The sequence below is a fragment of the Pavona decussata genome, unplaced genomic scaffold (assembly GCF_977016875.1).
Source record: "Pavona decussata unplaced genomic scaffold, jaPavDecu1.1 SCAFFOLD_72, whole genome shotgun sequence".
NCBI lineage: Eukaryota > Metazoa > Cnidaria > Anthozoa > Scleractinia > Agariciidae > Pavona > Pavona decussata.
The window spans coordinates 4,063,439-4,080,230 of NW_028145491.1; the positions used below are offsets into that span (position 1 = coordinate 4,063,439).

The 16,792-nt window shown below is 38.2% G+C and overlaps 1 protein-coding gene and 1 long non-coding RNA gene across 3 annotated transcripts in view; one reads left to right on the forward strand and one right to left on the reverse strand.

Moving 5' to 3' along the window:
• Nucleotides 1-16,792, reverse strand: part of LOC146477062 (uncharacterized) — a 450,556-nt gene that overhangs the window by 53,257 nt on the left and 380,507 nt on the right. The window lies entirely within an intron of this gene.
• On the forward strand, nucleotides 887-11,630 carry LOC146477064 (uncharacterized). 2 transcript variants are annotated; one of them, XR_014865508.1, is made up of 5 exons: nucleotides 887-3,004; nucleotides 4,610-5,689; nucleotides 7,295-9,241; nucleotides 9,627-9,698; nucleotides 9,931-11,630. It is a non-coding gene; the product is annotated as an uncharacterized LOC146477064 (long non-coding RNA). The 2 variants fall into 2 exon arrangements; XR_014865507.1 differs by lacking the exon at nucleotides 887-3,004 and having other exon boundaries at nucleotides 3,572-5,689.

Consider the following 16,792-nt stretch of genomic DNA (forward strand, 5'->3'; position numbering starts at 1 on the left):
CAATTTCTGCCCTGCAAACAAGGCATTGCAACAACTAAGTGAAAGTGCATTGTAAACCTTATATTATGCATTACAAGTACAGTTAGTTCAGTTTTCAGCATTGTCATGTGTTTACATTCCTGTTTTACTTTAAGGCCTCATTTGTTTACATGCCTCCTCTCATAAGTGCACCGAAGGCTATTTCCTCAAACTAGAATCATCAGGAGAACAGTTGCCAGAAAATAGAAATACCAGAAGACAAGTTGCCAGAAATTTGAGATGTACAATGAAGATCTCCAGAGGGAAACCTCAAATACAAGAAGGCATTTGCTTACAATATGTGAGTGTTTTTTCTAAGAGTTGTATCATATAGCATACCAAATGTCTGACCACTGTTTGCAGGACCAGAGGGCCTTTTACTGTCTGTGGTTTGTGATGTTAAAGAATAGAGAATATTTCTCATTGTGCATCTATTCCCGCTTTGGACGTGTCCATACATCACAACCAGAGTTGTGAATGCTGTGGGCCATTCTACCCAACTCTGGGTTTAGGTCCTTTTTTTTTAAACATCCCTTTCCTCAGGCAGTAAAACTTTTCCAGTTATTCAGTATGCAGTGTTTAATGTAGACATTGGCCTGTGAGAACTGAATGATGAATGCCCTTTATACACTTATAATGAATGGCCTTTATACATGAACAGAGAGTTTTATACTGGCCTTATACTGAACAAAATCTGTCACAGGGATTAAAATGAAAATGATAGACCCCATATAGGAGTTAATCTCCTTTTTAACTCGTGAATACGGAGGTTCTTGGAAGCAAAACAGGACCCCTTTTTGTCGATTGCCAACCATGCAAAACCGCCAAATTTTCAGAGGTAACATGAAATACAATAGTGTTGAGTCAGGAGAATTGCATTGTGTATGTTTGGGATAAAAGATACAGTGATGTATGCACAGAAATGTTGAACAGGGGCAATATAGATTCAGGTATGAAATTAATAATAATATAAGTGTCAATTAGATCTTTCAACTTGATAATGCCAACGACTGCCTTGCAAACAAGGCATTCGAACAACTAAGTAATTGTGCATAAGAAGTACAGTTGGCTCAGTTTTCAGGATGTCATGTTTTTACTTTGCTGTTCAAGGCCTCATTTGTTTACATGCCTCCTCTCATAAGTGCGCCAAAGGCTTTTCTCAAACTAGAAAAATCAGGAGATCAGTTGCCAAAACATAGAAAAAAAAACAGAAAACTGTGCAGTTGCCAGAAATTTGAGATATACAATGAAGACCTCTAGAGGGAAACCACAAATACAAGAAGGAGTTTGCCTACAATATATGAGTGTTTTGTGTCCGAGTTAAAGGTAGGTAAAGTCACACTTCACGCCCAAGTGGCCCACACGGCCGTAGCCTAGCCCGGTTTCTGTAGCATGAAGCAACTAGGGGTATTGCTACTCCCCCCTGGATGGGATGCTAGTTCATCGCAGGGTTAGTACCACCAGCAGTATGTCTCCAGTACCCATTTATAACCTGGGCGATGAGAGACAATGTGGAACAAAGTTTCTTGTCTAAGAAAACAACACAGCAATGAAGAGACCAACCTGGCCACGAACCACCGACCCTCTAATTGAAAGTCCGACGTGCTAACCACTACACCACCACACCTCTGGAGTTGTTCCTTTAATGAGTATTGTATAGCATACCAAATGTCTGATTACTGTTGCAGGATCAGAGAGCCTTTTACTGTCTGTGGGTTGTGATGTTAATGAAGAGATAATTAATGTGTCTCATTGCGCATCTATTCCCACTTTGGCTAGTCCATAGTTGACAACAAGGGTTGTACTGTTGTGGGCTTTTCTTCCCAATTTTGGGTTGGGTGCTTTGATTTTTTTTAAACATCACTTTCCACGGGCAATAAAGCTTTTTCACTTTTTCAATATGCAGTGTTTAGTCTGGAAATTGCCCTGTGAGAACTGAATGAATTCCCTTCATACAGGTAAAACATGGAGATTTTTTCAATAACTGATAAAATTTGCTTTGAAACATTTGCCAGTTTGAAGCAAAACAACCACAAAATAGTTGGCACGTGCATGGTCTTTTTCAGAAAGTGATAATTAACTGTGAAATGTCTTGGCAGTGAGAATATAGGATGTAATATATATATTTTTTTAATTTCCCTAATAAAGTTAGGATTTCAGACAAGAAGTTTAGATTGCTTTGTTAGACTGGTTTTGAATGAGAATATTGAAAAAAAGAGATATTGAACTTTTTGTATAACATTGAAGGTAAAACATGGAGATTTTTTTAATAACTGAATTAAATTTGTGGTGAAAAAGTTTCCAGTTGAAGCAAAACAACCTCAAAATAGTTGGCAAGTGCATGGTCTGTTTTGGAAAGTTAACTGGCAAATGTCTTGGCAGTGAGAATACAGGAAGCAACAGTTTAAATTTTATGAATTTCACTGAATGAATTTAAGATTTAAGACAAGATGCTTAGATTGCTTTGCCCAACATATGTAACATTTTCAAACACAAGTTAGGGCCTAAATTTGTTATGGAAAACCTTCTAGTGATGAGACAGGGGAATAACATTGTTGATCTTTGGGATTAAAGATATAGTGATCTATGCACAGAAATGTCGAACAGAAGCAGTATGGATTCATGTATCAAATTAGTTGTCAATTAGATCTTTCACTTTGACAATGGCAATTTCTGCCCTGCAAACAAGGCATTGCAACAACTAAGTGAAAGTGCATTGTAAACCTTATATTATGCATTACAAGTACAGTTAGTTCAGTTTTCAGCATTGTCATGTGTTTACATTCCTGTTTTACTTTAAGGCCTCATTTGTTTACATGCCTCCTCTCATAAGTGCACCGAAGGCTATTTCCTCAAACTAGAATCATCAGGAGAACAGTTGCCAGAAAATAGAAATACCAGAAGACAAGTTGCCAGAAATTTGAGATGTACAATGAAGATCTCCAGAGGGAAACCTCAAATACAAGAAGGCATTTGCCTACAATATGTGAGTGTTTTTTCTAAGAGTTGTATCATATAGCATACCAAATGTCTGACCACTGTTTGCAGGACCAGAGGGCCTTTTACTGTCTGTGGTTTGTGATGTTAAAGAATAGAGAATATTTCTCATTGTGCATCTATTCCCGATTTGGACGTGTCCATACATCACAACCAGAGTTGTGAATGCTGTGGGCCATTCTACCCAACTCTGGGTTTAGGTCCTTTTTTTTTAAACATCCCTTTCCTCAGGCAGTAAAACTTTTCCAGTTATTCAGTATGCAGTGTTTAATGTAGACATTGGCCTGTGAGAACTGAATGATGAATGCCCTTTATACACTTATAATGAATGGCCTTTATACATGAACAGAGAGTTTTATACTGGCCTTATACTGAACAAAATCTGTCACAGGGATTAAAATGAAAATGATAGACCCCATATAGGAGTTAATCTCCTTTTTAACTCGTGAATACGGAGGTTCTTGGAAGCAAAACAGGACCCCTTTTTGTCGATTGCCAACCATGCAAAACCGCCAAATTTTCAGAGGTAACATGAAATACAATAGTGTTGAGTCAGGAGAATTGCATTGTGTATGTTTGGGATAAAAGATACAGTGATGTATGCACAGAAATGTTGAACAGGGGCAATATAGATTCAGGTATGAAATTAATAATAATATAAGTGTCAATTAGATCTTTCAACTTGATAATGCCAACGACTGCCTTGCAAACAAGGCATTCGAACAACTAAGTAATTGTGCATAAGAAGTACAGTTGGCTCAGTTTTCAGGATGTCATGTTTTTACTTTGCTGTTCAAGGCCTCATTTGTTTACATGCCTCCTCTCATAAGTGCGCCAAAGGCTTTTCTCAAACTAGAAAAATCAGGAGATCAGTTGCCAAAACATAGAAAAAAAAACAGAAAACTGTGCAGTTGCCAGAAATTTGAGATATACAATGAAGACCTCTAGAGGGAAACCACAAATACAAGAAGGAGTTTGCCTACAATATATGAGTGTTTTGTGTCCGAGTTAAAGGTAGGTAAAGTCACACTTCACGCCCAAGTGGCCCACACGGCCGTAGCCTAGCCCGGTTTCTGTAGCATGAAGCAACTAGGGGTATTGCTACTCCCCCCTGGATGGGATGCTAGTTCATCGCAGGGTTAGTACCACCAGCAGTATGTCTCCAGTACCCATTTATAACCTGGGCGATGAGAGACAATGTGGAACAAAGTTTCTTGTCTAAGAAAACAACACAGCAATGAAGAGACCAACCTGGCCACGAACCACCGACCCTCTAATTGAAAGTCCGACGTGCTAACCACTACACCACCACACCTCTGGAGTTGTTCCTTTAATGAGTATTGTATAGCATACCAAATGTCTGATTACTGTTGCAGGATCAGAGAGCCTTTTACTGTCTGTGGGTTGTGATGTTAATGAAGAGATAATTAATGTGTCTCATTGCGCATCTATTCCCACTTTGGCTAGTCCATAGTTGACAACAAGGGTTGTACTGTTGTGGGCTTTTCTTCCCAATTTTGGGTTGGGTGCTTTGATTTTTTTTAAACATCACTTTCCACGGGCAATAAAGCTTTTTCACTTTTTCAATATGCAGTGTTTAGTCTGGAAATTGCCCTGTGAGAACTGAATGAATTCCCTTCATACAGGTAAAACATGGAGATTTTTTCAATAACTGATAAAATTTGCTTTGAAACATTTGCCAGTTTGAAGCAAAACAACCACAAAATAGTTGGCACGTGCATGGTCTTTTTCAGAAAGTGATAATTAACTGTGAAATGTCTTGGCAGTGAGAATATAGGATGTAATATATATATTTTTTTAATTTCCCTAATAAAGTTAGGATTTCAGACAAGAAGTTTAGATTGCTTTGTTAGACTGGTTTTGAATGAGAATATTGAAAAAAAGAGATATTGAACTTTTTGTATAACATTGAAGGTAAAACATGGAGATTTTTTTAATAACTGAATTAAATTTGTGGTGAAAAAGTTTCCAGTTGAAGCAAAACAACCTCAAAATAGTTGGCAAGTGCATGGTCTGTTTTGGAAAGTTAACTGGCAAATGTCTTGGCAGTGAGAATACAGGAAGCAACAGTTTAAATTTTATGAATTTCACTGAATGAATTTAAGATTTAAGACAAGATGCTTAGATTGCTTTGCCCAACATATGTAACATTTTCAAACACAAGTTAGGGCCTAAATTTGTTATGGAAAACCTTCTAGTGATGAGACAGGGGAATAACATTGTTGATCTTTGGGATTAAAGATATAGTGATCTATGCACAGAAATGTCGAACAGAAGCAGTATGGATTCATGTATCAAATTAGTTGTCAATTAGATCTTTCACTTTGACAATGGCAATTTCTGCCCTGCAAACAAGGCATTGCAACAACTAAGTGAAAGTGCATTGTAAACCTTATATTATGCATTACAAGTACAGTTAGTTCAGTTTTCAGCATTGTCATGTGTTTACATTCCTGTTTTACTTTAAGGCCTCATTTGTTTACATGCCTCCTCTCATAAGTGCACCGAAGGCTATTTCCTCAAACTAGAATCATCAGGAGAACAGTTGCCAGAAAATAGAAATACCAGAAGACAAGTTGCCAGAAATTTGAGATGTACAATGAAGATCTCCAGAGGGAAACCTCAAATACAAGAAGGCATTTGCCTACAATATGTGAGTGTTTTTTCTAAGAGTTGTATCATATAGCATACCAAATGTCTGACCACTGTTTGCAGGACCAGAGGGCCTTTTACTGTCTGTGGTTTGTGATGTTAAAGAATAGAGAATATTTCTCATTGTGCATCTATTCCCGATTTGGACGTGTCCATACATCACAACCAGAGTTGTGAATGCTGTGGGCCATTCTACCCAACTCTGGGTTTAGGTCCTTTTTTTTTAAACATCCCTTTCCTCAGGCAGTAAAACTTTTCCAGTTATTCAGTATGCAGTGTTTAATGTAGACATTGGCCTGTGAGAACTGAATGATGAATGCCCTTTATACACTTATAATGAATGGCCTTTATACATGAACAGAGAGTTTTATACTGGCCTTATACTGAACAAAATCTGTCACAGGGATTAAAATGAAAATGATAGACCCCATATAGGAGTTAATCTCCTTTTTAACTCGTGAATACGGAGGTTCTTGGAAGCAAAACAGGACCCCTTTTTGTCGATTGCCAACCATGCAAAACCGCCAAATTTTCAGAGGTAACATGAAATACAATAGTGTTGAGTCAGGAGAATTGCATTGTGTATGTTTGGGATAAAAGATACAGTGATGTATGCACAGAAATGTTGAACAGGGGCAATATAGATTCAGGTATGAAATTAATAATAATATAAGTGTCAATTAGATCTTTCAACTTGATAATGCCAACGACTGCCTTGCAAACAAGGCATTCGAACAACTAAGTAATTGTGCATAAGAAGTACAGTTGGCTCAGTTTTCAGGATGTCATGTTTTTACTTTGCTGTTCAAGGCCTCATTTGTTTACATGCCTCCTCTCATAAGTGCGCCAAAGGCTTTTCTCAAACTAGAAAAATCAGGAGATCAGTTGCCAAAACATAGAAAAAAAAACAGAAAACTGTGCAGTTGCCAGAAATTTGAGATATACAATGAAGACCTCTAGAGGGAAACCACAAATACAAGAAGGAGTTTGCCTACAATATATGAGTGTTTTGTGTCCGAGTTAAAGGTAGGTAAAGTCACACTTCACGCCCAAGTGGCCCACACGGCCGTAGCCTAGCCCGGTTTCTGTAGCATGAAGCAACTAGGGGTATTGCTACTCCCCCCTGGATGGGATGCTAGTTCATCGCAGGGTTAGTACCACCAGCAGTATGTCTCCAGTACCCATTTATAACCTGGGCGATGAGAGACAATGTGGAACAAAGTTTCTTGTCTAAGAAAACAACACAGCAATGAAGAGACCAACCTGGCCACGAACCACCGACCCTCTAATTGAAAGTCCGACGTGCTAACCACTACACCACCACACCTCTGGAGTTGTTCCTTTAATGAGTATTGTATAGCATACCAAATGTCTGATTACTGTTGCAGGATCAGAGAGCCTTTTACTGTCTGTGGGTTGTGATGTTAATGAAGAGATAATTAATGTGTCTCATTGCGCATCTATTCCCACTTTGGCTAGTCCATAGTTGACAACAAGGGTTGTACTGTTGTGGGCTTTTCTTCCCAATTTTGGGTTGGGTGCTTTGATTTTTTTTAAACATCACTTTCCACGGGCAATAAAGCTTTTTCACTTTTTCAATATGCAGTGTTTAGTCTGGAAATTGCCCTGTGAGAACTGAATGAATTCCCTTCATACAGGTAAAACATGGAGATTTTTTCAATAACTGATAAAATTTGCTTTGAAACATTTGCCAGTTTGAAGCAAAACAACCACAAAATAGTTGGCACGTGCATGGTCTTTTTCAGAAAGTGATAATTAACTGTGAAATGTCTTGGCAGTGAGAATATAGGATGTAATATATATATTTTTTTAATTTCCCTAATAAAGTTAGGATTTCAGACAAGAAGTTTAGATTGCTTTGTTAGACTGGTTTTGAATGAGAATATTGAAAAAAAGAGATATTGAACTTTTTGTATAACATTGAAGGTAAAACATGGAGATTTTTTTAATAACTGAATTAAATTTGTGGTGAAAAAGTTTCCAGTTGAAGCAAAACAACCTCAAAATAGTTGGCAAGTGCATGGTCTGTTTTGGAAAGTTAACTGGCAAATGTCTTGGCAGTGAGAATACAGGAAGCAACAGTTTAAATTTTATGAATTTCACTGAATGAATTTAAGATTTAAGACAAGATGCTTAGATTGCTTTGCCCAACATATGTAACATTTTCAAACACAAGTTAGGGCCTAAATTTGTTATGGAAAACCTTCTAGTGATGAGACAGGAGAATTACATTGTTGATCTTTGGGATTAAAGATATAGTGATCTATGCACAGAAATGTCGAACAGAAGCAGTATAGATTCATGTATCAAATTAGTTGTCAATTAGATCTTTCACTTTGACAATGGCAATTTCTGCCCTGCAAACAAGGCATTGCAACAACTAAGTGAAAGTGCATTGTAAACCTTATATTATGCATTACAAGTACAGTTAGTTCAGTTTTCAGCATTGTCATGTGTTTACATTCCTGTTTTACTTTAAGGCCTCATTTGTTTACATGCCTCCTCTCATAAGTGCACCGAAGGCTATTTCCTCAAACTAGAATCATCAGGAGAACAGTTGCCAGAAAATAGAAATACCAGAAGACAAGTTGCCAGAAATTTGAGATGTACAATGAAGATCTCCAGAGGGAAACCTCAAATACAAGAAGGCATTTGCTTACAATATGTGAGTGTTTTTTCTAAGAGTTGTATCATATAGCATACCAAATGTCTGACCACTGTTTGCAGGACCAGAGGGCCTTTTACTGTCTGTGGTTTGTGATGTTAAAGAATAGAGAATATTTCTCATTGTGCATCTATTCCCGCTTTGGACGTGTCCACACATCACAACAAGAGTTGCGAATGCTGTGGGCCATTCTACCCAACTCTGGGTTTAGGTCCTTTTTTTTAAACATCCCTTTCCTCAGGCAGTAAAAGTTTCCCACTTATTCAGTATGCAGTGTTTAATGTAGAAATTGGCCTGTGAGAACTGAATAAATGCCCTTTATACAGGAACAGAGAGTTTGATACTGGCCTTGTACGGAACAAAATCTGTCACATGGATTAAAATGATAGACCCCATATAGGATTTAATCTCCTTTTTAACTCGTGAATATGGAGGTTCTCGGAAGAAAAACAGGACGTCCCTTTGTCGAATGGCAACAATGGAAAACCAGCAGAGAATGCACATGGTCACTTTTGCGTTGCCTCAGGTATCGGAAGGAATCGGGTTGCATGTGTAATTTAATTGTGTAAATGTTTATACATAATGCATTCCCGCAATATGGCGTGCCGTACACAAATGAGTTGGCTGACAGGAGCATTTGATTGTATTTTGAGTGCAATATGGTTATTTTCTTTAATTTCAGCATTGCCAAGTGTTTTTGTTTTCGTGTTGAGGTCTGTTAAGTTTATTGTGTTCACTCATAAGTGCGCTTAAGTTTTGTCTCTCAGCTAGTACAAACTAGAGAATGGAGAAGTGAAGAAGGTTGAGAAATCCAAAGAAGAGGCCCAAAAGGGGATCACCCAGAAAGAAAGAAAATTGCACATGCATGTAAGTGACCTTTGACTTGCGTGTGGCTGTCATTACTGTAAAATAGACCTTTCTAAAGGATGCTGTAGGGACCAGGAAGCAGGTTAAGCCATTTTTTGAGGAAGTGTGCAAAATTACTTTTCCTTTGTTGGAGAGCAAGTGTGATTCTGGAGAGTTTCATTCTTGTGCTTGTGGATACCTGATTTTGTAAACGGACTCCAGTTAACTAGTTGTCCCGTGTTAAAATAAAACCTACAAAGTCCCAGAAATGTCATAAAGATGCCCAAGCTGTCATGAAGACTATAAGCTTTAGAGCGGGAGTTGTGACTACTTGTACATTTTCCCTTCTTTCAACCCAATGTTTTATGGCTGCTATATACCTTAAATTCTTGTGCTTTTTTCACAGCCACCAACAGCAACCAGGAACAGTTGTCAGATGCTCTTTCATGAATGATAACCAGTCAGTGGAAAGCATGTGGTAGGGAAAAGTTCATTTGTATCACCAAGCACAGTAATATTTGTCCAAAGTTCAAGTTAGTCTTTTGATCTTGTTTTTCTAGGTTATTCCAGACATTGTAAGGTTATAAAAAATGGAAAACATGCTCTCAGGAAACAGACACCACAATAACCACAACCTCATTTGGATAAACAAGTGGATTTAAATCTTGTCACATTTGATGGCATTCTTGTTATTTCCTCATTTTCTGCAGGACAGATATTTGGAGGGCCAACCAAAACATATACATGTATGATTGAGTGCAAAGAGAAAAGGTCATACCAAATGAGGACTGCATCATCTATGCCCTGGCAGCCAACCACTTTCACATGTAGTAACTGAGGTAGAGAATGCCACTCCTGGATACGACTGCACTCTCATAGCTTGAGCTGAACCTCAATCAACTTATGAAGAGCTGGATGTAGTGCATTTGAGATGGAGGACAAGGTTTCGGGTATTTTTCAACTACAGCAAAGAAATTTGTTGACACTTTTGGTTGTTTATGAGGCCTCAGCAGCCAAAAGTGTCTCAAGAAAATATTCTGCATGTGAGAAGTATATTATTTTGTCCAGTGGCTTTCTGATGATCAAGGCTGTTAGCTTACTGGTGTAAGGTTGCTTACTTCTAACATTTCACAGGTTGGACTCTGAAATTCTCAGCTGCTGGCCTTTTGGGGCTCCTTTAAAGTTTTCTGTAGCCAGCAGCCTTGATTTTCGATGGAAGATTAATAATTATTGTAGCATTTTACTATATTATAGAGTGTTTTCACATGATGTCACGGCGGCCATGTTGGTGTCCCAAAACAAAGAAATGGCGGCCATGTTGGTGTCCCAACTTAAACCTCTGGGAATTGGACTCTATTTCTATGCAAATACTTTCTTTTGTTTCATTAAACCAATATAGCCAGTAGTCATGTGAATGAAAACACTCCATATCTTTATTACCGGTTCCTAAATTGGTCAAAAGAAATAGTCACACTTACCTTTTGCATAAACCACTGAGTGCCAACTCCTGTGTAATTAACATGAACCAACTGGGATTATATCTACTGACTCCCTTGAGCAGAATGTTTAGAGGTAGCGTGGTCGAGTGGTTGGGGCGCCGGACTTGGAATCCGGTGGTCCCGGGTTCAAGTCCCGCTCTGACCGCTAGCTGGAGTTGTTTCTCGGTAGCCCCAAGTTCAACTCCTCAGACGCGCTTGTAAATAGCCAGCTGGTCTGCCTCCTGCCAGTTGGGATTTTTAACCATGTTATTTTCAATTTATATTATTTCTTTACGAGGTTTAATGCTCGGCCCCACTAGCACTTGTGCTATAAACACTGCCGAGGGTAAATAAAGGTTATTATTATTATATTATTATTATATTATTATATTATAGTTACTTCTAGTATTTTGGGATGGTTCCCTTAACCATTAAGACGAGATAGTGACAAGCATGCAAATTCTCCCCACAATATCACAACTTGTTCAAGGATTCAGCTAATGATAAAAAACGGAAATAGCCACCAAAGACAAAGGTCTTCATCTTTTGACAAATACTCCTAATGTCATGACAAAAATACGGAGAATAGTGAGAAGAAAATGTATGTTGATATTGGAGCTTAAAAGGTTGAACATGCCAAAATGGTGCATGGTCACTATTGCATTTTTTTTACTAACCAACCCTGACCCTAACCTCTCAGCAAGATTGAGTTCCTTGAATAGTTTTGTATTTTTGAAAATCGTTTGGAGCATTTGAAGTGGTTGGCTTTTAAAGGTGAAAAAGAAAAAATGTTTCTCCTTAGCTGACTGACTACATGACACTTCTTAATCGTAGAAATGAAGGAATGAAATCTTTAGCATGGTGACAGGGTATTTTACCTGCGTAATATTGCAAATAAAGGAATAGCCAGTTGGCATCAAATATTACCATCACTATCTATGTGACACTCCTTAATCTTAGAAAAGGTATGATCTCTTTTATGTGCTAAGTTGGTACAGGGTTCCGTTAAATATAGCTGAGTGAGTACACAGAGTGACATATTTTATATGCCAACACATGGTAACTGGACATTTTGTCTGCATATAAAGAAAAAAGGGCAGAGTAACATAACAGTCACTGACTAGCACAAAACTCCTTACTCAACCTTACTCAAAGAACAGGAGTGAATGCTGTAAACAGCTTTTTTATAACATTTTTATTCTTTTTTTAATTTTTATTTCTTATTTTTGATGATTTTATTCAGAGTATCTTAGAATAAATGGTGCCACTTTGCATGGTAAGCATCACTATCTAAATGCCAGCATGACTATTGAATGCCCAGTATAACTGCAAATGTAAACCTCGCAGGATAAAACTGCTGTCTACATATAGGTGTGACTGAAAGCTTAATCACTTATAAAAATGTGTTGAAGCCTTTGACGAGAGGTGCGGCATAGAAACCAGAATCTGCACCAAAACTGGTATACCTGTCTGGTTATATTCCCTACAGATGCCCTTATAAGTCTCTGGTTTTTATGGTTATTGAACACATTATTTCATATAAGGTAAATGACATACATATCCATTTCAGCACACTGTAATCGCTATAACCCAGAGAAAAAAGTACAGTTGTTGTCCTTGGGCAATACTCCCTACATACATTTCCATTTGTCTGGTATACCTTATGTGCCCCTGAGGACATAACATAACCTGTGGACCCTTCTGTTGTATACTTAACAATTATTCCACGAGCGCGCGTTGTATATGAGATGATAGATAGCCAACGTAGCGCCGAGTCGGCTATAATCATCTCATATCCAACAGCGTGAGTGGAATAATTGTTTTATTAAAAACAATCAAGAAATATTGCTAGATTTTGCCCATTTCGCTTTGAAGAACAATTAAAAATCAATTGAATGGTTGCCATTTCTCGGGCATGGTATAATGGCTCACCATAGCCGCTAAGCCAATCAAATCCCTGGAATTGCATTATACAATGATCCAGTTTTTAATAAAATATATTATTTTATAAGGCACACTGTACCCCTATAAACCTCATCTGTACCATGGAGACCCTTATGCACCATGCATATCTTTGGATATCAATGTACACCCTGCGTCCCTAGATATCATTTTACACCGAGCATCCCTACACACTGTTTGGATATCCTGTGAACCCTACATACCATTGGATACCCTGTGAACCCCACGTACCATTGGGTACCCTGTGTAGTCTACATACTGTTGAACACCCTGTGCACCATGCATACAGTTGCATACCCTGTGTACTGTACATACCATCCTGCGCCTTGTGCACCCTACATATTGTTGCACATCCTGTGCACCATGCATATCGTTGTATACCTTGTGTATCCAGCATACCATTCCTCTGTACTGTACATGCTGTAGTACACCCTACATACTGTACCATTAGATACCCTGTGAACCCCCTCATACCATTGCACCATGCATAAAGTTGCACACCCTCTGTACCATATATGCCATTCTGAACCTTGTGTACCCTACATATTGTTGCACATCCTGTGCATCATGGCTATCGTTGTATACCCTGTGTATCGTACATACCAGTAAACACCCACATACCATTGGACATCCTGGGTACCCTGTACACCCCCTGAAGTCTACATACTATTGCACACCCTTTCTACCATACATACTGTTCTGCACCTTGTGTACCCTACATACCTACCTACCCTTACATACCCTTTTGTACCCTGTGTGCAACACTACCTGAGTGGAAGAAACATTAACTTGTTCCAGGCATTGAGTGTGTGTGTGGTGCGGAAATGCTTGGTTGGCCACCTGACAACACCACATTTACCTGTTTTAGGGTGATGTTAATCATAGGTATTGATCACCTATCCAAGACCTCCAGGTTTAATTAAGTAAAAACATCACCCTGGACAATAATAATAATAATTTATTACTTATATAGCGCGCGAATCATAAACAGATGCTCTCGCGCGCTTTACAATAAAGATATCCTAAATAATTATAATTTAAAATTACAATGGCAAGGTCAATGGCTAAAATACAGTTCTAATAAATGTCAAAGGCTTGTCCAAATAAATGAGTTTTCAACCTGTCCTTGAAAGATTGAACACTTTGTGCGCAGCGAACTGCATTGGGTAAATTGTTCCAGAGCGCTGGTGCGGCTACGGTAAAGCTACGATCACCCAGCGTACGCAGAGTCTTGATTCTGGGCGGTTGAAGGAGGACTTCGCCGGACGATCTAAGACTATATCTAGATACGGTCTTTAGGGTGATAAGTTCGCTAAGATACGCTGGAGCGAGTCCATGGATAGCATTATACGTAATTAACAATATCTTGAAGATCTGTACAATGGCGAGAAAGTAGCGCCAGGAGGTGACCTTCGGATGCTCTACCACTGAGCTACAGGAGACTTGTGGGAGCTTTTTTTTATTTATTTTTTTTTAAATACAGGAAATCTGGCAAGGCCATTAAACTAGGTTCATGGGACAAACATCCTGCATACTGCTAGGGTTGGAATGTCGTGTGGCATATGCGCAATGGAACAATAAAATGTGATGCAATATTTTAGCCGGGTAAATAGATGAGAATGATGTATTATTCAGTGTCACCTGGACACTCGCAAAATCCGAGTTCTCCTATCAGGAGTCATACCTGACCTTCTGATTACTAGTTCAGATGCTCTACTACTGAGCTACAGGAGTGGGACAAACAGTATGAAGTATTTATTGCACCAAGACAAGCCACTGCAATTTTAAATCCCCCCCCCCCCCCCCCTGAACATTTCAACTCTTAAAACATGTATGGCTTACTAATGCAAATATTGCTACTAAATGCCAGGTAAAATAGCCCTTGGAATGGAGTTGGTCTTCAATATACTGATAAACTTAAAATGCATGCCCCTCCAATTGCATTAGTTGGCAGAGGGGTGCAATGGGTGCTTTCAATTCCAGCATGGACTTATCCTCTTTCTGTTTCCTCATCATCCAGGTAATTTTAAAATTCTTTTAACTGCAAACATGTTTCAATGATTCAAAGGTGAAAAATAGGTAAATGGATAAAACTATACAGTCGCTCAATTAACTTAACATGTTACATTACCAACAAATAAAATCTATGGGACTCCTTTAAACATTAAACGCTCTTAAAATGCTTTTACATGCCGCCTGCAGTTGTTGTGCATGTATGTAGTTTACATACATATTCAATAATATTGATTTTTTCAGGCCTCTGGCGAATTGGCTAAAATTAATGTAGTATGTCTATAGTTAATTCTTTGTAAAAGAAGCATACTCTCTGTTACTGTTCGTATTGTATGAGACTTTGTGGCTTCAAATTAATAATGTACATGCACATGTCAATGACACTTGAAAGTTCCTTGCTCTTGTTTAGAGTATAATACTATAAGAGGGCCATTGTATCTTATGAGAAAAGATAACCCTAACACTAGTTGATGGTTTTTGTATTGTTAGGAACTTGCAAAAGTATAATAATCAAACAAATTATGATACAAGTATAATATATTGCTTGGAATATCATAGTGGAGGCAAATGAAGACCTAAGATCATTTCTGAAAGTGCATATATGAAGTAATCATTTGTGAACTGCAAAGTAATTTAAGGTTGAATGAATGAAAGCCATAATCTCATGAGGCCAGAACAATACTTTTCTGGCTTAAATCTACAAAATAGCTTATAACTGCCAAGTGGGCTTTTTTAAGGTATAATAAATTTATTGTTAAATTATTTAAAAAATGAATAGTTTAATAACAAATGGGAAACAATATCATAGAAAACAAAGATAATAAATGGAAACAGCAATAGATGCTGCAATCCACAACTTAAGGGTTTTGTCTTGTCACCATTTATCTCAGGCTTGTTGTCAACAACTACACCATCCAAAGAGGCAAAACCAGATTGACAGTATGATGAAAGTGGGTTAAACAAGATTTTAAAAAGAAACAAATCTGTGAATTTTTCTGCATAAAAATGCTAGTTCATGCGGTTCCTTCTAACAATTTCACCAAGTGTAGACCTGTACAACAACTGCAAAACAAGACCTGAAGAACAATTCCAAGGGGCACTCCAGACATTACGTGAGAATAACAGTAACTGGTACTACCGGTAACTGTTCATGAAAACAAATTGACTTCAATTAATTATGACTTGAACTACATTGAGGGCTTATTGTTAAGTTGTAGGTAGGTAAGGATTGGGAACCCTTGTTGTAGTGCTTGGCTTATTCTGCTTGTCATGCCCGTGTCTCTTTAACTACTTCAGCAATTCTTTGGTAGAAGTAGGTTGTGTTTTACACTGTCAGCAGTGGGAGTGTTTGTAGGGCCAGGACTGTTAGGTAGATGTCTCCCTTGGTTTTCTTTGCCTTTTACCGGAGTTGTTAGAATCGTTTATTGTGTTAAATCAAGCTATCATATTACATGTATCATATAACATCATTACATCATCAATTAATTCAGTACATATGTAGTAGTCATGTAATTCTTATCCCTTGATGTATGGTTTTGAAAGCTGCTGATAAACCAAGATGTTAAAGAGCAACAGCGCTTCAATCTACTGGCAATAGTCCCAAAGATGTCATCCTATACTTTCACAGGGCTCAGTCCTGGAACAATGTCATTGTACATGTAACTGTTTTAATTGTCCTAAATTTAAATGAATAGAGTTGAAAAAAGTGCATAAAAAACTGACATATAAACAGCTTTGCAGAAAAAGCCTTAAAGATCAGCACCAGCTATGCACAGTCTTTGAGGTGAGCAGGTCTTCTGCTTCTGGAACAGTATGTGTTAGCACATGAAACATCAGTTTTGGGTCTCAGTGCACATAGGGTGTGCAACAGCTTCTAGCTGCATTCCTGTAATGAAAAAACTTGTCAAGGCATGCACCACTTAACATTACTGGCTGCTTACATGACTGATTCAGCACTTATTTTCATCACAAACAAAGAGTCACCGTTTGCAGAGAGGCCTCTGTCACATCAGGCGTACCCCAAGGATCACTCTGGATCTCATAAATGAGGCAGTACGGTTTGCTGGCTTCCAGTTTGTGTATCTTAACATCATGTTGGATTTTTCTCCTTGTGAAGACT